The sequence below is a fragment of the Anser cygnoides genome, chromosome 4, assembly GCF_040182565.1.
Source record: "Anser cygnoides isolate HZ-2024a breed goose chromosome 4, Taihu_goose_T2T_genome, whole genome shotgun sequence".
Lineage (NCBI taxonomy): Eukaryota > Metazoa > Chordata > Aves > Anseriformes > Anatidae > Anser > Anser cygnoides.
In genome coordinates, this window is record NC_089876.1 from 31,174,284 (window position 1) to 31,196,723 (window position 22,440).

Here is a 22,440-nt window from a genome sequence, read left to right on the forward strand (position 1 = left end):
GCCAGGAACCAACCGGGGCTCTCCAGGCTCACGGCCTCGTGAGGTCAGTCCAGGGCTTCTGGGCCTAAGCCCTGCCCCGTGGCAGCGTGCGTGGCCCAAGCCAGAGCACAACTCTGCTATGACCTGTCTGGCACTGATCCTTCAGGTGTGAAGGACTCAGAGCCTTGTGAGAGACAAAAAGTCTTTTGGAAAGAAAATCCATTTCCCCCTTTCAGCTGAGCCCTCCTGCCCATGGGTGGCTTCAGCAGGAGAGCTGAGCTCCTCTGGTGGCTTCCTTCAGAAAGACTGAGTCATCCCAGTTGTCATCTTACGGATAGAGCAATGTGCCTGACGCACAGACTCAACAGCTAGTCAAAGTGACTTTTGAGATGGGGATCTAGGCATGGTCAAAGGCTTGTACAACAGAAAGAGATGCCCTCAGCTCTCTGGCATGGTAGGTTACAAGTTGGCAGTGTGCTGAGCTGAACCTGCTGCAGAAATCAGGGTGACTTAGGGAGCAAAGGACTGAAGATCGCCCATTTCTGGTGCCTGATCTTTACAATTCCCAAATCTGTAGCTGTAATTCATCAATTCATCATTGCAACAGCAATAAAAATGTACAGGATGTTCTTGCAGGAATATGAGAATTTCATAAGCTTTGAACATACAGGAAAATAATATATGTACTGTATGCTGACTTGTCTATCTTGCAGCTAAAGTTGAGAACCAGTGCAAACACCAAACTCAGCTGAAATGTTTAATATAGAACTTGACAAAAGAAGGGTTAGTGATCAGTTGCTTGGCTTTAGCAAAGCGGTAGGTTTCAGAGAGAATCCTGTTTTTCCCTTGGCCTGTCATTCATGCAATGGTAGGTAGTGCTTACACATCCATTTTGCAGCCTGGGTGGTGACAGTGACAGAAGATTTGCCATGTGCCATCAAAAATTGGGCTTGCTGGCATGGTTGTGAGTGTATACAGTTCCTTAGGGCTTAAAGGCAGGAAACCTAGGTTAGCTGTAAGATGAATGAAGCAGGAGCTACTGGGCTGTTATTCCTATGTACCCTAAGCCTGAGATTCCTATTGTTGCCTCAGATCAAACCTGAACAAACTGCTTGAAATTATCAGTGACTGTCTGTGGAAGGAGGAATTGTCATCATCTGTGGGTTACCTGGAAAGAAGCAGCAAGTCGAAGGCTTAGTGAAGGAAGCCAGGATCCTTGTCCTGTTTTCATTATGGTGCCTTTAGTACAAAAACTCTTTTTTCTGATAAGCATCACTGAGAGAAAACTGCAGAACAAGTGAAATGATCTGCTTTTAAAATCGGGGGTGAGGTGAAGAAAGCCAGTCTAGCTGCCTTGCTTGTTTTTTTTAGGGTCTTTTTATGTAGTCTACGATCAGCAGTGAATATGGGATACAGTGAGACTGATGTTACAGTATGTCTTCTGTATAAAATCTAAAATCATCCAAGGTGTGTGCAGTGTTGGAGGAAGGAGGGACACGTCTGAAGAATTCACTAATGAAAATGTTCATTTTAAGTGAGGGAAAGGGCTCTAATCAGTATGCCTCATTTTGGGTTATTAATGTAATTGAAAACACAATCTACCTAAATCATGCAAATTATATGCAGGGTGAGGGTTTTTTCAGCTATCGTAATGATAATCTAAATAAAATGTGGATTGTATGTGATGTTCTGAAAGACTGGATCCGAGATTAATATGAAATGCAAAAATATGTAGAAGACACCCATGGTGTAGAGCTGCAACTCTGCTTTTATGACATTTGAAAGCTGATTTATGAACATTGTTACAAGGTTTTTAACTGTACTGAAAATGAAATTAGGTTAAACTTCTTCCTATTAGCATTAGAGTTACAATCACAACACATTACAATAGACTAATAAATGTTACTTTTTGAGTAATGAAATTGCCATCAAGACACCGTTAATCGGAATGAGATTATAATTGGAGTTGTGCTGCGCGGGGAATGGTTCTGTGCAGCAGAGGTTGAGAGAGCCCCGATGGCATCCTGGGGACAATCAGCAGTCTTAGCTGGGTGCTTCAGTCTCTACCTGAGGAGTTATCCTGGCACGTGAGAATACCTAGATGTTGCTTCAAGTCATGTGGACTCACAGAAGGGTGCTTGAGTGGCTGTATCAGCTGATGAGGAGGATTTGTGACCTGAGCCTGGCAGTACAAACTGCATCCTTCAGGTGAGGCGTGCTGGCTTGGTGCCACTGGTACAGTCCTGAGCTGTCTGAGCAGGGCTGAGGGCTTCTGCAATCCTTCGGTGATGTTTCAGGTGAATGGCAGGGTCTGCTCAAGGTGCTTTTCTTTAACAAAATGATGTGTCAAGCTATAGAGCAAATAGTATTGGAAGAAAGAAAGGAATCAGTGTTCTAAATGATTAATGATTTTTCTAAAGTTAGGTGTGATTTGTAAATATGAAGATTAATTGTATGCATGAAAACTAGCTATTTATGGTGGGCAGAAATACTGGGTTGCAAACGTGCTGGTTGCATTTCAGTTTTTCTTCCCTAGCTGTAAGGAAAGACCCTGAACTGACAGGACCAGAGTGGGGATTGGGTGTTCTTCTGAGACTGGAAGTGCCATGAAATAAGTACAGCTTAAGCAAAAGTAGCATCCCAATAAGCTACCAAGCAGCTGTATCATAGGCAGCCCTTCCAACCCAAACCGTGCTGGGGTTTTGTGGATGTTTGGAGGTATGGGTTTCAATTCCCGAGTGCTTCTGTATATGGGAAGTCATCTAGAACACCAGTAAGTTCAAAGAGATGCCTGTCCTTGCATCAGTTCAGACCAGTCACAGACTGAAAGCAGGTTCACGCCTGGTGAATCTGTTGAGTTCTCAAGTAGTGCCCTTGTTTTCCGTCATTTTCATCATACTGATGGAAGATGGGGCCAGTTCTGGATTGTATTGCCAGAGAAAAGCCAGGGCTCGGTCATGTTGGACATGACAATGAAAGGGTGGATGTGTTCTGTAAGCTTTATCTGAATTGTTCTTCCTAACTTCCTAGGGCTGAATACTTTGAAATGAGACAGGTGTTGTGTCTGGCCAGCACCTTCATAGTTTATTTAAAAAAAAAAAAAGGCCAAACAAGAACAACAAATCCTTTTAATTGTCGTTGTTGGTTTCAGTGGTAATTAGACTCTGTAGCCGATTTTTCGCCATTTGTTTTAGGACTGGAGCACTGTGGAAGAACACCTTAGGCTTGGAAAAAATGCACTGAAGAGCTTTGTGTCTTGGCAGAGCCAGCAGCGGCCATCCATAGGGTTGTAGCAAACATGGCTTACAGTGGGGCACAAGCACAGGAAGCAAAGGCATTTGGCTATCTGAGAGGTAGAGGGTTAAGTGTTGTGATCATAAACCATACAGTAATTGCTCTCAGACCTATTAGCAGGATGTCTTGCATAGACTGTCATCCTGCCCTTTCCCATGGGCCCTGTTCACTAACCCTTTGCATTTTGACAGTAATTACCATCCAAACAAGCACAAACCATCACCAGCTACTACACAAACCTACTGTCATGGTAACGTAGCAACCTCCGGTTCATCTTAAAGATGTTTAGTTTTATCTCATATGCTTAAAATTGGCCTCAACTCAAAGCCATAATGAAAAGAGCACCGACAAACTTAATGAAAAAATCAAATGAAATTTGATACTTCACATTTCAGCAGAAGCTTATAGTCCGGCATGTGCAATAGATGCTTAATGAGAACAGGAGATGTAGCTGGAGGAAAAGGCAAACTTTCAGGTAAATGAGGAAGGCATATGGGTCTGAAAAATTCTCTGTTCTTTTCCGAGCAGACAGCTGGTCCAACAGAAGATGCTGGCTTTCTTCACCAAAGTTTCACCTTATTTCTGGTCTAGAAATGTGTTTAGGAAATAGCTGAGGCTATTCCTAATCCACTATCTTAAACTTTTTGTTGTGGGCAGTGGATGCTGTTCTTTGGACTAATGCCCAATGTCATCGCTCTTGTTAGGGAAGAAAGCACTATGGATGGTGACTGTTGCCATGCCTTTTAAAAATATTTGAACTAGAAGTTGTCCTAAGGCCATGCAGAAAATACAGCCCAAATTGTCTTTTGATGTCAATCAGCCTAGCTGCATTGATCTTGGTGCTAATGATGCAATGTATTTGCAAGAGGATTTTGCCTGCTCTGCCTCATATTCTCACAGTGGATTCACAAGTTAATTTCCAGAAAAGTGCACTTCCCCAGGTCCTTGTTTTTGATTGCTAAATCTTTCCCTAAATCTCTTTCTGTGGCAGTCCCTGCACAGCGTAGCAAACGGGAGGAGCTGCTGCTGCACTTGATGACAAGGGTCAGGACACAATGTCTCTTGGTGGCAGTTGCCCACCTCTTGGAGGGTGACAGCACCCAAGGTCGGCTTCCTTCCCCTTGCAGGTTGGCAGGCTGTGTGCCCCCTTGGTAGGTGACGTCTCCTTTCTGTGCCTGCCCGCACAAAGGGTGGCATGTAGTACTTCCAACTTCTGAGAGGTCTTTTTTTGGGGAAAAAAAAACATTGAGGGAAGCATCTAGCCTGAAGTTACCGGGAGTACGTCCCTGTCCCTGCATAACATGTTTCATTGGTTTCGCATTTTCATGCTCAAAAATATGAGCTCTAAATACAGTCTAAAGTTTTTTTACCTGTTGGTCGCAAACACTGGATCATATTATGGGTTGCTAGATTAAAGAGCCATCTACTGCAAAAAATTACTCCTTGACATAGCAGAGGGACTTGCTCTTGAAGTTACTTCGTACTGCCTCATCTCTTGTTCTTTTCTCATCTTGTGATGAAATGTGGTGCTGCTGGGATTTGTGGATGCACATGTATGCAGGCAATATGCCTCTGAGGGTTATAAAGCTGGGAATGTAAATGCAGGAGATGAGATCCTGACCTCATCAAAATCAGTGGGAGTTGTGCCGTTGTCTCTCCTGGAATGTGATCTGGACATTGGGGAACTGAGAGTTATGCTATACTGACCAGGACCTAACTTCTTGAAATAGAAATAACTGCTTCAAGCCATTGCTGCTAATCAGGGCTCATCTCTTTGGCGCTTGCACTGTGGTAGTGGTCTGAGTTGGGGCTGCGGTGACAGACAGGCAGCTGCAGTGGTGAACAGGCTCCGAGCCCCACGCAGACAGATGGTGGTCCTTCTTGTCACCTGGGCTGTAAGGTTTTTCACAAGGGCAGTCACTCAGGACGTACTGGTGTGGCCATGATGTTAGCTGGGATTTCCATTCACTTATTATATAATTTCTTTTTTTTTTTTTCTTTCTGAGCTTTATTTTCTTCTTTTATATTGTTGGTCATTTTAATATTTCCATCATGGTATTGGTACCCCATTCCTATTCTCATGGACAATCCACTAACTAGTGGGTGTTTTTTTTTGCAAATGCTGTTAATTTGCTTTTCAGTTGCCCTTCTAGATCAGCAGTCAAGATGCTAAATTAGATCTGACTATACAGAGATATTCTTTGTTAACCCTTTTGCTATCTTCAACTTCCACAAATACAAAATAGTGCTGTTTCTGCCCCGTGTTTACCTTACATTTTGCATGGCCTGAGGCAGCAATCCTTTAAAAGGCAGTGCTGTTATCACTCCACCTATTTTTGCTGCTTTTAGTTTTTAAAGAAAAAGTAATCCAGTATTTGATGATATTGTGCTCTTAGTTGGTTCCAAATAGCAGTGAATTTCTATCCAGAATCTAGTGTTATTTCAGCACAGAAAAGATGGTTCCCTTTTCCCTTTTTTCTTTTTCTAAGCAGATGTGTATCTCGAAAACACAGTGGTGTTTTCTGCCCCCTTTTCTCTGTAACCCAGGTTCTGCCACTGCAACCTAATCTGGCTAAGATGGCGTTGTGTTAGCTGCAGAGCAAACAGGAGTCTTTGAGTTCCCACTGTGCAAAGCCCCAAAAAGGTCCTCCATTTTTCTTCCTGGAGAAGAAGGGCCCCATGAGCTCGTGCGGGTGCCCTGCTGGGACGTACCGCAGGTCGGCTGTGAGTCAGCTCCTGGCTGCCTTGCCCAGCTCTGCCTGCCGGCTGCCTGCCACTGCGCTCCCACTGCCACTCTTGCTAGAAGTAACTGATGGCCGACAGAGGCTGGCTCTTTGTCACTTCGGGTCTCCCAGGCAGAGCTTGATGTGCTGCTTGCAGAGAAGCAACCACTCCCGACAGCAAAGCTCGGTGTGCTGCTCCCTTTGGACAAGTGATTGATTCCTCTGTAACATTTGTAAATGGGAGCTGTATTGGAATCCAGTGCAGTTGTAGGATCGGAAAGACAAGGTCTTTAGCATTAATTGGACCACCCTGTGTCAGGTGAACTTCTCTGCTTATGGGCCAAAAGCAGATGTCACTTGAAGTGATTGTTACAAGGGAACAAATGCGGGTTTGAGAGCACTACTTGTTTTTAGAGCACAGGTTTTTAGAGCAAAGCATATAGTGCTAACGGGGTTGAAATCATTGCATTTGACAGAAATGGTCGCAGATCAGCAAAACTCAGAGACAGAAATATGGGTGGTTTTTTGTCGTACATAAAAAATCTAGTTGTGCTCCTGAGGTTAAAGGACTCACAGCGCTGGTGGCTGTCTGCTTATCTCTCATCTCTTACCTTGATGAAACTAGCTGTGTGTGTGGATGCAATATCTAATAAATGGAAGAAAATTCTACAACAGACAGCCTATGCACAAGCAACTCTTTGTGTCCATCCTCTACAAAGAAAAGGAGTTTATGAAGCCTTGCAGTGGGCAACTCATCTCTTTTTCTATTTGATCTCGTAAAATCAGTCACCTCATGTATTCCATTTTGGGAGGGTTTTGAGCCACTAAAGGCATGTTATGTCTAGACTGCTCACCAGCACGAGGGAGCAGACACAGTTCAGATGACACAAGCAGGAAAACACCAATAAGGCCAGTGCAATTGTTTTTGATTACCTTGCAACATAATGTGATTTTTTTGAATGGTAAAATGGTTAATAATTGGAGTTGGATAGTTCTGCTCATCTCCATGTTCTTCTGTCTCGTCTTGAGCACGTTGGTGAATCAGCATCATTACTGGTTTTCAAGGTAAGCAGCAATATCAATTGGTGAGCAGTTTGTTTGTCTGCCTTTGAATTAGCTGTGCAAAAAACTTGGCCCTTTTTCCCCCAACTCGGTGGTCGGTTCAAATGAAAAATTAGCGACCAGTCCCCCTCTTCTTCTAACAGCATGGTCAGGTTGACATGAAACCAAGTTTTGACGTGTGTTCTCAAACAAACAAAAAATAGACCGAAGTACACAAAGAAATACAGTAACATCATCAAGCTTGCAAGTTTGAGTGAGGGAAGACAGTAAAGATGGACGTCAAGAGGTTTGGGTAAGAAAAACAGATTGCTTGAATATGGCCCTGTGGAGTTGTGACTGGCAGTGGGTGCTCTAGCTGAGACTGCCAGATATGTCTGTCTGGTGCCTGTAAATCCTACGCAGAGGCAAACACAAGAGAAGGTGGTAGCAGAGGGAACATCAATATCTGTGGAAGAACAAAAATGTCAGCTAAAAATTAAAGGAAGATTGCTATCTGATGGTGATGTTCATCCTCGTAGGTGAAGAGGTGGAAGTGAAAAGAAAACCAGACAAAACCAACTGGCCTTAAAATGCAGCTTGAAAAACATTTGAGCTTTGAAAGAAAATGTTATTGATGCCTGGAATAGCGTGGCGTGGGCTCAGAGGAAGGGATTGAAGGCTACCGATACATGCATCAAAGTAGAGGAGGCAAGCTCAGAAGAGGAAAAAAGAAAAGTGCTAAGACCTGTCCGGACATCCAAGAGAAAAGGAACTTCTCTGCGCAGGGTAGGTGTGCCCTGCAGCAACAAGTCAAACACCAAAGACATGGTGGAAGACAAAGTGCAAACCAGACCAGGGATTTTAAATTAAGTGCATGTGATTTCCCAGAGCCTGTGGTTTAGATGTATTAAGTTTAGCATGAAAGGAAACTTAAAAAGAAGAAAATAACCATCTAAATATATCTCCCTATATCCTCCTTAATGCTCCTAATCCCACGGAGGGTGTGTGTTTTCCCGTTTGTAGTTGTTCTTTCAGCAGTCCCTTTAGCAGCTTTTGCTAGAAGGATGTTTTCTGTCAGCAGCTTTCCTTCAGCTTCAGGCTGACCCCTGGACTTGAACTGAGCTGCTCGCCTTGTCTTTGTTTCAGCTAGGGGTGTCTGACACCGCACTGGGTCAGGCTAGGCAGGTCTGGCTAAGGGCTCTCATGCCTTCCAGTAAAAACAGGCTCGATGCTTTGGAGGTGTAAATCAATGCCTGTCTACTGCAGGCAGTGGAATCATGCCAGCTCCAACTTACTCATTGCTGAGTACGGTTTGTAGAGGAGGAAAAGCCATGGCAGCAATTGCTTCATGGTGCATTGCCTTGCTGCTACTGCAGCTCCAAAAAGTGTGAGGTGGAGGCAGCGCTGCTCCTCGCAGACATGCCGTTGTGCAGGAGCGGTGGCTCTGCAGAGGTGCAGAGCTTGTAGGCACAGGCACCTTTGCACAAGGCAATGCCACTGTGCTGCTGGTTTGCAGCACCTGTGGATGTGCTTCTGTAGAAACCTTTCCAGGTGGGCTGTTAAGTCCTAAAGGTGATTATTTTTACAGCTGTTTTAAAAATAACCTAGGGATAGGTCACAGGACCTGTCCTTGTCTGATTCACCTACTCAGAAAAATAAATTCTGCAGTTACAACTTAAGAAGAGAAAGCAAACGTAGCTCCATGTTTTGACGTGCCTCTTGGGCCTGAGTGGTAGGTAGGTGGACTGGTGGTAGGGGTCCTGCAGCTTGGCTGGCAGGCATGTGGTGTATGGGCTGCAGGAAACAAAACCTGGGGGCAAACCCTCGTGGAGCTCAGCCAATATGTTGTAGCCCAGCTGCCTGAGCAAGCAGCTTCATGGTTTTTCAGAATGGTACCTAAATATGTTTGCTTGTCACTAAGATGCTGTTAGTTTCATCGTTGCCCTGATTGTACTGTACAACTCAGAGTTTTTTTGTTTTGTTTTGTTTTTGATTTTTTCTTTAAAAGGCTGTTTGTGCTGTGTAAAACATGGCCTTCCCTTATTTTGCCAAGCTGTGTCTGGTATGGCTAGTCATCAAATTGGGATGGATTCCTCTTGCATTGAGGAACTGCTTTTGGAGATGATAAATGTTTTTGGAGGGGATGGGAAGGAATGAGCCTTGGTCTTTACTTAAGTTGTGAACAAAATAATGTTTTGTACACAGTAGACATTACTTAGTGCTATGCACTGGGGGGATGTCCAAACGCACCCCCATACACACCCGAATCACGCTGTTGGGCAGGTTGTGACTAAGGAGGAGACTGCGCTGGGCTGTCTGGGCAGGCACAGAGATATGCAGGCTGACCTGGCTGCACAGGGGGTCAGGTGATGTTGCCTCAGATCACAGCGTTTTTTCCTCGTATAAGGACATGTTTGTGTTTGCTTGCTGTTTTTCTGTTTTAAGTTCATTTATTCAAGTCTGTGGGGTTGTTGTTTTTTTTTTAACACCAGAACCACATTTACCTTCTGTCATGCTTTTCAAAGTTCCTGTGCTAGCTACTAAACCTTTGGAAATATTTAACTTGAGAGCATGTGAGGGTTATTTTGTTTGTGAAGTCTTTTTTTAATAGCACAGGCAATCGTTGTAGGAGTCAGCATGCATGGCAGATACAAAATGGTCCTTTGCTACTTAGCTGGTGACATGTTGGAGCCAGCACCGCATGCTCCTCAGAGTGGCAGTGCGCAGAGATCTGTGCAAGGGATCCCAGTCAGCCCTTGCCTCCTGTTGCGATGCTGCTTTCTCGTAGCTGTGAAAGGGCTGCGTTTTTCCATCTCCCTGCCATCTTTCCTCGTCTTTTGCCTGCTGTGTCGTTCCCTTGTCCTTTTTTCTCCATGCTGCCCTCTCCTTTCTGGATCCAGGCTCAGTGCTGTTCGTCCACGTTCTTCTCTTACACGAGTGGGTACTGATTTCTTAACGTGTGTGGCTTCCCACAGCACGTGGATTTGTATTTCTGAAGAAAGTCAGGAAGGAAATCAAGGAGTTCACCCAGTCTTTGTCTGTAGTGCGTAGTAGAGCAAGGCTGAAGGATGTGAACTGGGGAATGTGTACTGGAAATAGTGCTAAGACAGATGATGGGATTATTTCTTTGCCTTGGCAGAAATTTGATCAGACACAGCAAATCTTGGTGAAAGACTGAAACCTTCCTTAACTGACCCCAGCCAGGATAGGTTTATTTTGCATGGTTTGCAGTAAAACTGGGATTATCTCTTCAGGATGCAGACCCTCACTCTACATTTATAGCTGGAGTTTCATGAGGGTTGCCTGCATTATATGCCACGTACACGTAGATGAATATTATAGCTGTTATTACTGTTATTACTCTATGTAGTTTGTGATGACCTATACTAGATACTACAGAGAGGATGCATAGTGATATTCTCTGGCACTGTGATTTTTTTAAGTGTATAATTATACTGTAGTCATTTAAAATACAGGGTAATAGATAAGGTTAAATAACATTTCCCAGATATTTTCAGTTATTGGAAAATAATTCTGGTAAATTCTGTAGTTAGCATGGATAGCAGGGAAAATGATTCACAAACCTTATGGAAATTCCTATCATTCCTGTACTGAAATACCCATTTTCATGATTTATTCAGCTCCTCTAATGGCTCAAGTTCCTAGTCTTGACGTGATGATGAATGGACCATATATAACACAAACAGCGCCGATAAGGGAAGATCTTTGTGAGAGTTGTGGCTCTCTTCGGTCATTTCCACTTTCTGCTTCAAGTGCAAGGCAAGCCCCTGTGAATAAAGCAGCTCCAAGCTCATTCCCATGGACATAGGTCTAGGCTCTGCTCTACCACAGACCTGTGAGGCTGGTGAATGTGCACTGCAAGGATGGAAAGCAGAATCCCAGCAAACAGGCACGCTTCTCTTGCCATTTCTGTCCCTGGAATAGCCTTCCTCTTTTCAAGAACAACCGCAGCACTTGCCTCTTAACAACCTGGTGTGAGAAGAGCTGTGCCTCCCAAGCAGATGACATGCTTAGCCCATGAAGCCGTGAGAGTGATCTCCTGCCCACAGTCTCCCATGGGAGCGGTGGCGCTGCTCCGCCAGTGGCAGCGTGCCAGAGCACCCGCAGAATCCACCCCAAGTGACAGGTACCTGAGCAGCAGCTCTGTGGTGCTTGCTTGTTGGTTTCGTGGTGTTTTTTTTTTTCCTTTTATGCAGGCTTATATCCGATGAAATCTCCCAGTTTTACTTTAATTGCTGTTGGCAACATGTGGTCTCTGATAAAAAACATATTTTCTGTCGAGATTGCATTCATCAGTTGGGCTAATTTTTCCTGGCCCTCCACCCATCAGAGCTTCTTTGGAAAGGGAAACAGCAGCTTGTGGGTTAGCAAATGCCAGGCAACTGAACAAAAAGAGAGAGGGAGAGAGAGGAAAAAACAACTCACAAGTCTGTTGCAGAGCATTTGTACAAAAAGCCTTGGAAGGATTTCTTTTTAGCCCGTAGCCCTGTCTATCTGGTGAATGCTTAGGTGCTGGTATATAGAATGTGTTGCCCTTGGGGCCTTACGGCCTTTGCAGAATTCGTACTCCAATCTTGTAATGGATCATTTGCAAAATCGTTGCAAAGACAGCTTGCTTATACTGTCACTGTGCCAGCACCAGAAGCTCATTGGGTATTTTTGTCTTGGCAGATGCACATTCTGTTGTAAAGGTCTGTTCATCTTGTGCCTTCCTTGTTCTCAGGTAGTGCTCAGCACATTGATGCAGAAGGAGATAGCTTGTATTATGATTTTTTTTTCCTCGACGTGAATGTGGGAATAAATGGGGGAAGTGAATTCTGATGCAGCTCAGGCTGTACAGTCGTTGGGCGGTGCTTTCCCAGATGTGTTATCTGAGCTTTCTGAGCCAGCAGCTCCAGGACTTTGAGGTGTCTGCTGTGGGTGACCATGTCTGTGCACGGGATCCACAAAGAGAAGATGACGAAAGGAGGAAGACTGAGTGGGGAGGCTCTGTGTCATTTACAGGGAGTTGTTACGCTGACTGTTTTTAAAAACCACCTTGGGTTCTTGAGAACTTGCTCTTGAGTTAACAGAAGGGGGGGAAAAAAAAGAAGTTTCAAAAAATTGATTAGCATTAGTTTTGAAGCTATGCTGAAATGTTTGCAGGGTTTGCATGCTGGTCTCCATATGTCTCTTTTCAATTACATGTGCTGGAAGAAAAAAATGGCAATGTGTAAAGTGATTTGTTAGAATGGAAAAATGAAAATGCTGTGCCACTCGTAGGCTGCTCTGGAGAGCAGAGACCTTCCAGCCCTTTCCTCAAAAGAGAGATTTGAGAGGTCTGAGTCATTTGAGAGCCTCTAACTTGAGAACAATTAATAGTGGCTCAATGGGAAGCCAAGTTCCCTTGCTTTCTTCTGGACTGAGAAATGCAAGAGACCAAGTATTTGAGTTGTCTGCTTCACAGCCACTCACATCACCAAGACGGTTTCAGCAAGGAGGTACAAGACAAATAGCAGCATGCTCCCTTCAGGGAAGATTTCCCAACAATCCAGCCCATTTTCTCCTCCAGTACAAGTAAGCGTTTTTCTTTTCTAAACCCAGATAGAATAAGCATTGTGCTAATGCAAGCTTTCTAAGCTTCCGTCTTCTGAAGTGAATGGCAAAACTCCCGTTGACTTCAGCGAGGGCAGGACTGGGCCATCTGTCTCTGCTTCTCTCGTACGGATACGCGCACAGACACATGCACATACATGCATATTCACCCGTACGCAGGGGTTTTCACAAAGCAGAGCCGCTCGGTACAATATTGCTTGTATTTCCTGAATGGATTTATAATCCATCCAATACGGTACATTTTGAATGTGTTACAAAAAGGACAGATTTACAGGAGACAATCTGCCTTCGTGATGATTGCATATTGTGGCATTTCTAGTCCATATGGATCAGAAAGACTTGGATAGCAGGCATTTGACCTTCAAAATCATGCAAATGTGAAACCAGACTTCCATTTCTTACAGCTGGGAAAGTCACAGTGTGGCTTCTTCATCTGATTTGGGAGGCATTGATTAAAATACAACTTGACTTTAGAAATTATTGAGATTTTTCATACTGCCTTTTTGCAAACCCGTGGCTTGAGATCTTTCTCCCTTCTTCCTCACCCCTTCTGGCTAAACTTCACTCATTAACACCTATGACTCAATTGATCATTTAAGAGAGAAGCTGCTAATTTAGAGCCATGGGCGAACTACAAACAAGACTTTAAACCTTTTTGCTCACGCCATAGTTAATCTGTGATAATAACTCCTGAAAGCCTTTGAAAAGGTCTGAGTGTGGCTTTCTGTCAGCCGCATTAGGAAACTGTACATTTTCTCACTAAGAAACCTTGATTGTGCCAGATCCAATCAGGCTGCGTGTACAGCAGCATTAATCTTGGTTTACGGTATAATAACTCACCAAGATTGTACGGATGGCATCATTAAAAGAGAGGCTGGGTTTTGCTTTGATAAATGTGCACCAGGGCAAAACTGCAGTTTGGTTTTTCCCCGTAGCAAATGTTTGTTGAGTGGAGATGGAAGGCAAGGTGTGCCGTGCTTTGTGATGTCTTGCTGTAAGGACATCCAGATTCTGCTTTGTCCTCAGAGATCCCTGCAGGGGGAGGCAGACAGGAGCAGCTGCCGGCAGCCCCATGACCGCCGCCTGCTAAGACGTAGCGCCGCAGACATGCAAAACGTGGATTCGTGAAGTGGTCAGCGCACAGCTTGAGCCCCAGTGAAGCAAGCTGGAGTTAGCACTGCCCACGCTGCTGTTCTGCTCGAGTGGCTAAATGCAACCAGGCACAGGTCCGTAGGGAAACGCGGGGTGAGCCACAGGCCTGCAACATGCAGCAGCACCAGCGGTCTTGTGCGCAGTCAGTTCCTGCTTTGCCACTGGCTCCTCTTAGCTGGGGCGTAGCTGATCACATAACATGGCTAGTGGTGGGGAAACACTGTCTTCTGGAGGTCCCCGTGGGTCACAGCACTGCGCATCCACCCTGAGCTAGCACAGCTGGCACTGAGTTTGTGGCAAATTTCTGTATTTTTAAATTTCTGTCTCCCTGGCATGTAAGTAACATTCACTGATGGTCTCTCACATGATTGCTGTGGCACCACCTTTGGTGGGAGCAGCTTGCTTTGATGAATGCAGCAGGGATGTTGTCATATTTCCCAGCTCAAAATCCTGCCAGCTGTTTTACCTTTACATGCATTTTTCAAAGCTACAGATGTATTTTTTTTTACTTGGCTGTATGTTAACATCCACTGGGTGGTACCTCTTTCTCTGTTCTCAGCTATTGTGGTTCCAGAGTAAGTCCATGGTTATGGCTCCCGTTTTCCCAACCTCAGCAGCATGCTGCTTGTGCGTTGGTTGGCACAGATAGAGAGAGCATTTACCAAGACTTTCTGGCTTCCACCAGTACACTGCGTAGCAGAGCCTGTGTATCAATAACTGTGCACGTTCACAAGAAATCATGCATAAAGTCCTTCCTTTGTAATCATTAGGAGTGCCTAATTCCTGACTTGTCAAGTTAGAAAAAAAAAAATATATATGTATAGACAGCTTATTCTGGATTACATAGTATTCTGGTGAGACTCACGTGACAATTTCCTTGTGCATCTGCAGTTTCCATGTACTTCAAAAGGAACGTGTAGATTTAGGTGAGGAGCATCTCCCCAGACACTGGGCAAAGGAGAATTAAAGATGTGCAAAACAATGGCTTTAGGTTTCCTGGTTTCCTATGTGGTTATTGGTGACTTCTGATTGTAAATTCCTTCAATTTCCTTTTCTGTTACTTTGTTGTTCCTTTCTGGTATTGATGTATCTACAGCATTTTATGCCATCTATAAACACTTCACACTCTACTGCAGAGCACTTGGTCACCTACAGCAGGCAGCCTACCACAGAGGTCTTGTTCCACTTTTAGTGTGTTGAAAACTGACCACTCATTTGTGCAAGTTACCCTTTTAGCCAGGTCTGCTTTTAGCACAGTGCTTTACCTGTCAGCTTGTAGCCAACACCAACCCAAGTCCTGGCCAGTCTTTCCCCGTGTGTGCTCTGGATTCAGCTGTTCAATCCAGCACCTAGTGAAGAAGCGAGGAAATAGTACAGGTCAGTCTGATACAGAGGTTGACCAGCCTCTTCGTGGTGATGCCATGTGTTATTGCTGGTAGGTGCTCGTTGACATCCCGCACCTGAACTCATAACCATCAGCCTCCTGACCTGAAAAAGGGGGATCAAACAGCCACAGTGGAGCTGGTTCTGGAAACCATGCTGCAGGGACTATGTTTAAGGATAGGTAAAGAAGGAAGGGATTCTCTGCTCTCTAGTTTAGTTTTTAAAAAAAAACAAAACACAACAAAACAACAAAAAAACCCCACAATTTTCTGTTTCTTTCATTTTAAAATTAACTCATGGACAGAAGTTTCTGAAGTTTCTGTAATTTAGTGGCCATATGCCACAGAACTGTTTCCTGCTGTGAAATCTGTCACGGACAAAGAATTGAAAACAGAAGGAAAACCTACACTAATATCACCAGTTCCATTGGAAAAGAAAGAAGGAATCTTAGACTCTGGACACTGCGAGCAAAAGCAATAATTAAGGCCCGTGTCTGACTTTTCTTTCACGTGCCCCTTTCAATGACAATGTCTTTTCCCAGCACGAGCGGAGAAGTGAGTCCAAGTAATGCTGTCGGCTTGTTGCCTTCCCTGTGAACAAAACAGCTCGCTTCAGATGGCACTCTGCAACGTAAGCAGCAAATAGCCTAAGCCCACATCCTTCCACCGACACTTGATTAGTTTTGGGGTCTACTCTGCCATGCTTGGCAAGCTAAAAGGATGAGATTGGCCCTGCCGGGGCGCAGGCTTTACCCCAGCACTGGTTTGCAGGTGCTGCCCCTGGGTGCTGCGCTCCTGGCCAGCAGTGGCAGTGTGTGTTGCACGTTAGAAGTAGCAGCAGCAGCTCTGTACACCAGGAAGGCATTCTGTCCCCAACAGTTTTTGAAACAGCCAACGTCTACCAGAGACTGAGATGCCTCCTAGGAAGCTTGGAGAAGCTTTGTTTGTTTTTCCTTTCCTTCCAAGTAATTTTGACAGAAGTAAGCGGAGAAGGTCAGATTGTGTGGTCTGTTTTTTTGTTTGTTTCTTGTTTGTTTCTTTTTAATTTTGTGGAGTCCCTTGTTTTAGAAGCCACAGTGGACAGTAAATGGGGAAAAAGAATGTAGGAGAGTTTTTCTCTATGCTTTCTTTGTTCTGCCATACTTCGAACTGCACAATCCATCCTTGTCATAGATTGAAACACAATATTTTTTCTGAGTCCTGCCCACCCTCTGAGGATGCCACAGTGCTCCTGGCCTTTGTCAGCAGCAGCAGCCCCCGCTGCCTCTGGGGCTACAGACTCAGCTCTGATGGCTCAGTTTGCATGGGACTGGAGCCCAGCTCATCAGTATCAGCCCTGGGCAGAATAGCAAGCAGGCAGCAGTTGGTCCTCTGCACTCAGCTGCAAGCAGGGGTGTAAAGATATGCAGTGGGAAGCAAGTCCTCTGCCCCCTTTATGCCACGTGTGAGATGGAAACGACAAAGGGCGATGCCATCGTTAAACTGTAAGGAACTGTCCATCCTCCAATTCACGCAACACCAGACACATGGCAGCACTTGACAAATTATACATTAAACTGGTAATTAGAGAGAGCAAGTAAATAAGAGTTTTTACAGTGAATATTCAATCTTCAGACACCCAGTATCGCGTGCAGGGCGGTCTGTTATTATTAGTTACTACTGGTAAGGCAGCAGACCTTAAAGATAATCATATTTGCTGGAACGTGTTTGTCAGAAAGCCAGCTTTTCTTTTAGAACGGCTTTTATTCTCCCTAAAGCACTTGGTGTGGTAGCTAATTGTGTTTAACTCATGCTGTTCCTGCCTCTCCCGAAATTCCCAGTAAACCCGAATCTGCCTGAAGCAAGCTGCCCGTGTATTACCCCAGTAGAAGAGGGAAGCACCCGACAGTGCTAACACCTGACTGCCGGGGTCAGGTCCCTGGAGTCCTCCTGGGAACAATGGCCTCAGCTCGAGAGCTGGTGGCAGAGGCACCTTTGTCCATGTTGGATGAATGTGCTGGGAGCTGTTTGGGCCTGAGCCCTGCTGCACAGGCTCTGAAGGAGCTCACCCTTGTAGGGCATCAAAGCATGAGCTGTGCGGTCAAGACACAGTGACCACAATGGGCAGACCCCTGAAGGGGTCAGTTTTGCCTCTGTGAAGGCACTCATGTGAAACAAAAGCAGTACACATTTGAATAAATGAGTTGGAAATTCCTCACCTTTCAGGGCCCAGCTTTGTCTTTGTGCACACAACGGTCTATTTTGTACTAGAAGCAGGGACACTGGGTAGGATAGGTTGAAGGTAGGATAGGTTTTGGCATCTTAGAGAGAACCTGAAAATGGCACCTGCCCCCTTCCAAGAAATACCACCACCACCAGCATGGGATTCCCACAGTCTCTCACGCTGACACGAATACCTGGAATCGAGTGGAAATTGTGTTTTAAGCATCACGGACAAAATTGTGACTGTGCAATTCAGAAACATAGCTTAGCAAAACAATTGCTGCAACTTCTTTTGTTCTCTTCTCTGGGGGAAATAATTTGGTCAATCCAAATGCTTTGTTTTCGTTGCGTTGTGTTTTCACTTGTGAGTGTAAAATGTTGAAAAACTCATTTCAGCAGGGAAAATCAAAACGAAAGTCGCAGTGAAGTGAATACACTCTATCAGAAATTCTTTTGTCATTTTGAAAAGTGATATACTGTCAAAACATGCTAAACGTTTCACTTCTGATAAGTTGTCGCTTTGTGACAGGAAACTCTTCCATCAGAACACTTCTGGCCAACTGTACTAACGTCCCGAAGCAGCGCCGGGCAAATCGGAAAAGATCCGAATGGTTTCCATAAACCACATCTTCCAAAAATCTGAGGTCAGCACCAAGTACTGTGTCTCACAGCTGTAAGAGCAGCTCATTCCCCTCTTCATTCAATATTTCAAGTTGTCAGTTTTCTGGGAAAAAATGCTTAGCTCCCAGATAAATCTTATCTGAACCTTCCAAGCACCATCTCCACTTTGGTCTCCTCCCCTGCCCCCTTTTCTATATATACTTTATAACTCTGCATGCCTTCTCTTCTATTTCTAGCTTCTCTTTAAGAATAAAATTATACTACTGGAGCTTGCGGTGTTTCTCCCCTTAACAACCACCTTTCTTAATCCTAAAATGCTTTCAGGAGAGATAAAGGACTCTGGCTTTCTCACTACGGACCCAAGAGTCAGAGGTTGAGGGAGGTCACCTGGTTCACCCGCCACAGCAGGACCAGTTAGAGCTGTGTCACCTGTCACATACGTTCACCTTCCCTTAACGTTAAAAATGCTCCGTTTATTCCAATTTGGCATGGATTCAGGTTGGTTCCCAGTATGGCTATGTGCTTCCAGCGTTCTCCTCGGTGTCTCCTGACAGAGGCTGACAGTGAACTCTGTATCTGATGACACTGATCAAAGGGATGGCGTGGCACTGACTTCACAGGGCTGTGAATCAAGTGCTCGTACGAGCAGGGATATCCAAGAGCGTTTCTCAATTTCACACTGTGTCATTATGTTTGGAACAGGTGCTGCGACACAGAAGGTACAGCAAACTGTGAAATGTGCAGTGTATTGTGGTACAGGAACTCGTTTGCAGAGGTAATTTAAACAACCTGAATGGCAGGTGACTCTGATAGTTCTGTCTCATGGTGTCCAATTAGTCAAGCAAAGAACTGATTTAAACTTCATCTGCGTGGCTGTGCAGTCAAAGTATTTCACAAGGGTTGGAACTTTCTGGAGATGTTACTGCAGCTTTGCTGGGCAAGCAGAGAATCACAGAAAGGCAATGTTCTTGCTTCCACAATCATCTCAAACGTTATTTAAAAGAAGCATCTTGTAGTGCAATCCTTTTAGCTCTTAGGATTTGAAACCTGGTGATATTAACAGCAAAACAGATGAGTTCTGTAAGCTCCTAGCAAGCTGCATACACATCTGTGGGCTCTGCAGACATTTACATTTGATGTTGTGAGCTCTTTGTAATGTCTCAGATTAGACAACTTCTGAGGAAAAGGAGAGGAAAGAGAAAAGCGGATGTGAACATGAAAGTTGCCGGAGCACTTGGTTGCCAGTAACGTAATAAGATGGGGTATAACATAGGACTCAAGCTACAAATAGTGAAATATATTCAAGTCAAGCACCTCAAAATATTGCAGAGAATCTGTTCCTGCCACTTTAGGCCAGGTGCCTGTCCTCTTTCCCAAGGCACATCACCATGGTTATTATTCAGGCTGACCTACTTGATGTCGGAAGAGCTGTTCTGTGTTAGAGCAGCAGTGAGGACCTGATCTAGTGTCTTCGACTAAAATTCTGGCTTTTTTTTTTCATCTGTAATGATCAGGCCTGTCTCCCCCTCTCCCAGGTCGCTCCGGTATCTAAGCCTTCTGTTGCCATTGGTTGTAGAGTGAAAACAAAGCACTGGGTGTTTAGTCTCCAGAAGAAACGTTGCTAGCACTCTGTTTTGGACACCGACAGCAGTTCAGATCCAGCTTGTACGCTTGTTATTTGTATTTTTGGTGAGTATTCAGTGATATTAATTGCAGGGAGAGAAACCAGGCTGCTTCTGTGTACAATGGTTAGACAACACTGTGGGTTAAACTGGTAGCTGGACTGTACAAGAAAAAAGGAGCAAATCTTTTTTCTTTTTTTTTTTTCTTCCTTCTTTTCAGCACTTAACTCTCCCTTCTGGTGGGCAAAATCTACCTTGGCAGATCTGAAGTTGTTCTGGTTTAACAAGCGTGTGCTGCTCTGTGAGTGGTGAAGTTTCCATGGAAATTCTGCCTATCTATCAGGTTCTGAAATGGCTCTATGTACAGTCTGCATTTTAAAATAATTGTTAGCTTGTAATTTATTTATTTGCTACTTTTTAATTGAATTAGCCTGTTTTGTATAAGTCACAGAAGAGTTTCTTGAGCGAGCAGACTCCTTGGTGGGGTTGCCTGCTCCGTCTGAAGAGCAGGGAACGCCTGCCTAAGGCTGCCTCTGCTGCTGTGTGGGATAAGACACAGTTAGCCTGACAAGATGCAGCTGTACCACCATGATGGGTGTGTGTTCTCCACAGGAGCTAAAAAAAACACCACAGATAGCTCCCAGTGCCTGTTCATAGTTCTTCCCAGTAACTTACCGTGCCATTCCCAATCCATGGGCTGTGAGCAAGTGCCGAGTCCCGGAGACAGCCAGTGCACTGTTAGGTTTGTTTGCCTGTTCCATTTTTTGTGTCTGATTTGTGAGTAATGCCTAGGACAAAGCTGAGGAGAGCGGTGAGGCGCAGCTGTTCCGAGTCGGGAGTTAGTTTTGAGTTCCCTGGAGGAGGGATTGCCATATATAAAACTGGCTGGCATCTCTGTTCTGGGACTGGACAGTGTCCAAACAATTTTTTCTTCTGATTTCTGTTAGTAGTCTGGTCTATTGCACGACCCTAGGTACCTGCCGGGATGCAGCTGAGGAACAGGATTGCTTGGAAAAGTTCTGAGGCCGGTATTTTCATTTTGTTTCCTCAGAGCTCTCTGTTGATCCAGCTAGCTAAAGATTTGATGATACAGGTTAATACGTGTAGAGGTGCATGTGCTATACGTGTATAAACTGTGAATTTCCTGTAGGATGTTTTACCTATGGAAAACTACCAGCTGCACAGGTTCAGAGAATGTGATTCTGTAAAAAGCCCCAAAACTCCCAGTATGTAAACATGCACAGTGCTTGGGGAGAGAGGAAAAGTGGCTGTTGCAAGGAGGTTTTTGTTTCGGTGACTGTTCTTCCTTTTATTTCATCTTTTTCTCTGTTAACATCATCCGACTTTATTGCCTATCTGCCTTTTGAAACACAAATTGTTGGTCCAAGTCCACAGCGCCGTGCTGCTGCTTTTAGTTATTGTAGGGGAAAAGTGCGTGTGCACACATGCAGAGTTTTCTAACTTGGAGAGCATCAACTGGCTAAGGACACTGAGCAAGTTTTTTGTGATTTTTTTTTTTAAGGCTTTCTGTGCTAAGAAGTATCTCCTTTATATAGATTTTTTTTTTTTTTTTATAATTCATCTTCATGTAGAAAAACTTGCAGGCAATTTAAAAAGTCACTGAAGGAGAAACTGCTAGACTTTTGGGTTGGTAATCTGCACTTAAAAATGTAAATGTGTTCGTGAACAGCTCCAGAGGAATCATTCAGTACCAGTGTGGGTCAAAAATCTGCATTTTAAGAAGACCCTTAATATGTATTTACATAATCTGCATTTTTAAAAGTCCTTAATTATGTATTTACATGAGAGATCATAACAGCTCTGAAGGAGCCATTTCTGTCTGCTGTATCTCTCCTAATGTACTTCTGTAAGGGATAGTTTCCTTGTTCACGTTGGTGTTGTGTACCTGAAGGTAAAGAGACGAGGAGTGACGAAGTGGGGCTCTTATAAACAGCAGAGAGAAGCTGTCTGTCCTGCTGTCTTCGTGTGTATGGAACAGTTGCATTTCAAAAGAAGTTTTCTTTAAACAGAACCTGCAGTTTAAATTTACTGTAAGATGGTTTGCGGCATGGTGCTAACACAATGTACATTGTTATGTGCTTGCCACTATGTCCTACTGAAAGGCTTGCATAGAATAAGATCAGGTGAAAACTGGCTGATAGATTTTCATTTATTTATTTATTTTTGCTCTCTGAGGGTCAGAACTTTACTGTAAGCACAGTTCCCTTCTGGGAGAAGAGACAAAATGGTCTCAGCATTCCCATGGACTACGTGTAGGTGCAGCTGCTTGTGGGCCCAAGAAGGGCCCCATACATTTTAAACCCAACCATTTGACTCCAACCAACTTGAATTAAGCATAGTCTGCAATTTAACATTCACTAAGTGCTGTAAAACACTTTCACAAAATCTTGGGGCTGTCCTCCCTCGGACGTAAAGGCCCCATCCAGTATCTGCCAACGCTGCAGTGAAAGAAAGAAGCAAAGGTATGGGGTAAGTGCAGGCAGCTTTCTGCATTTGCCAGGGGGTGCTAGATCTGAAGCCTGCCTATGTGGTTAGACCTGTGCCCGAGGTCTGCTGTGGAGAAGGCTACTAACTAGCATCCTGCCGGCACGCACAGCCACTTGTAGCGACCTGGCTGCTTGGCAGCTTTGGAGAGACTTGGAGAATAGGCCTGCAAGTTGTCATGGCTGGGGATTTGCCTGCTGGTTTGCTGTTTGCTTTTCTACAGGAGCCTGAAACAGTCTGGCCCCCATGAGATGTAAGTACTTGATAACGCCCAGAGAAGATCTTTATTAATGTTCTTCATGT

At 44.5% G+C, this 22,440-nt stretch overlaps 1 long non-coding RNA gene across 2 annotated transcripts in view; it reads left to right on the plus strand.

The window, feature by feature from the left end:
• Positions 1–22,440, plus strand: part of LOC125184052 (uncharacterized) — a 169,595-nt gene that overhangs the window by 23,007 nt on the left and 124,148 nt on the right. The window contains exons 2-5 of one of the 2 annotated variants that reach the window (XR_010831385.1): positions 17,919–18,033; positions 18,713–18,785; positions 19,546–19,699; positions 19,853–19,975. This is a non-coding gene — a long non-coding RNA (uncharacterized lncRNA). Of the gene's footprint in view, positions 1–17,918; positions 18,034–18,712; positions 18,786–19,545; positions 19,700–19,852; positions 19,976–20,075; positions 20,375–22,440 lie in introns of those variants that run through there. The other variant, XR_007167288.2, reaches the window with a different exon arrangement.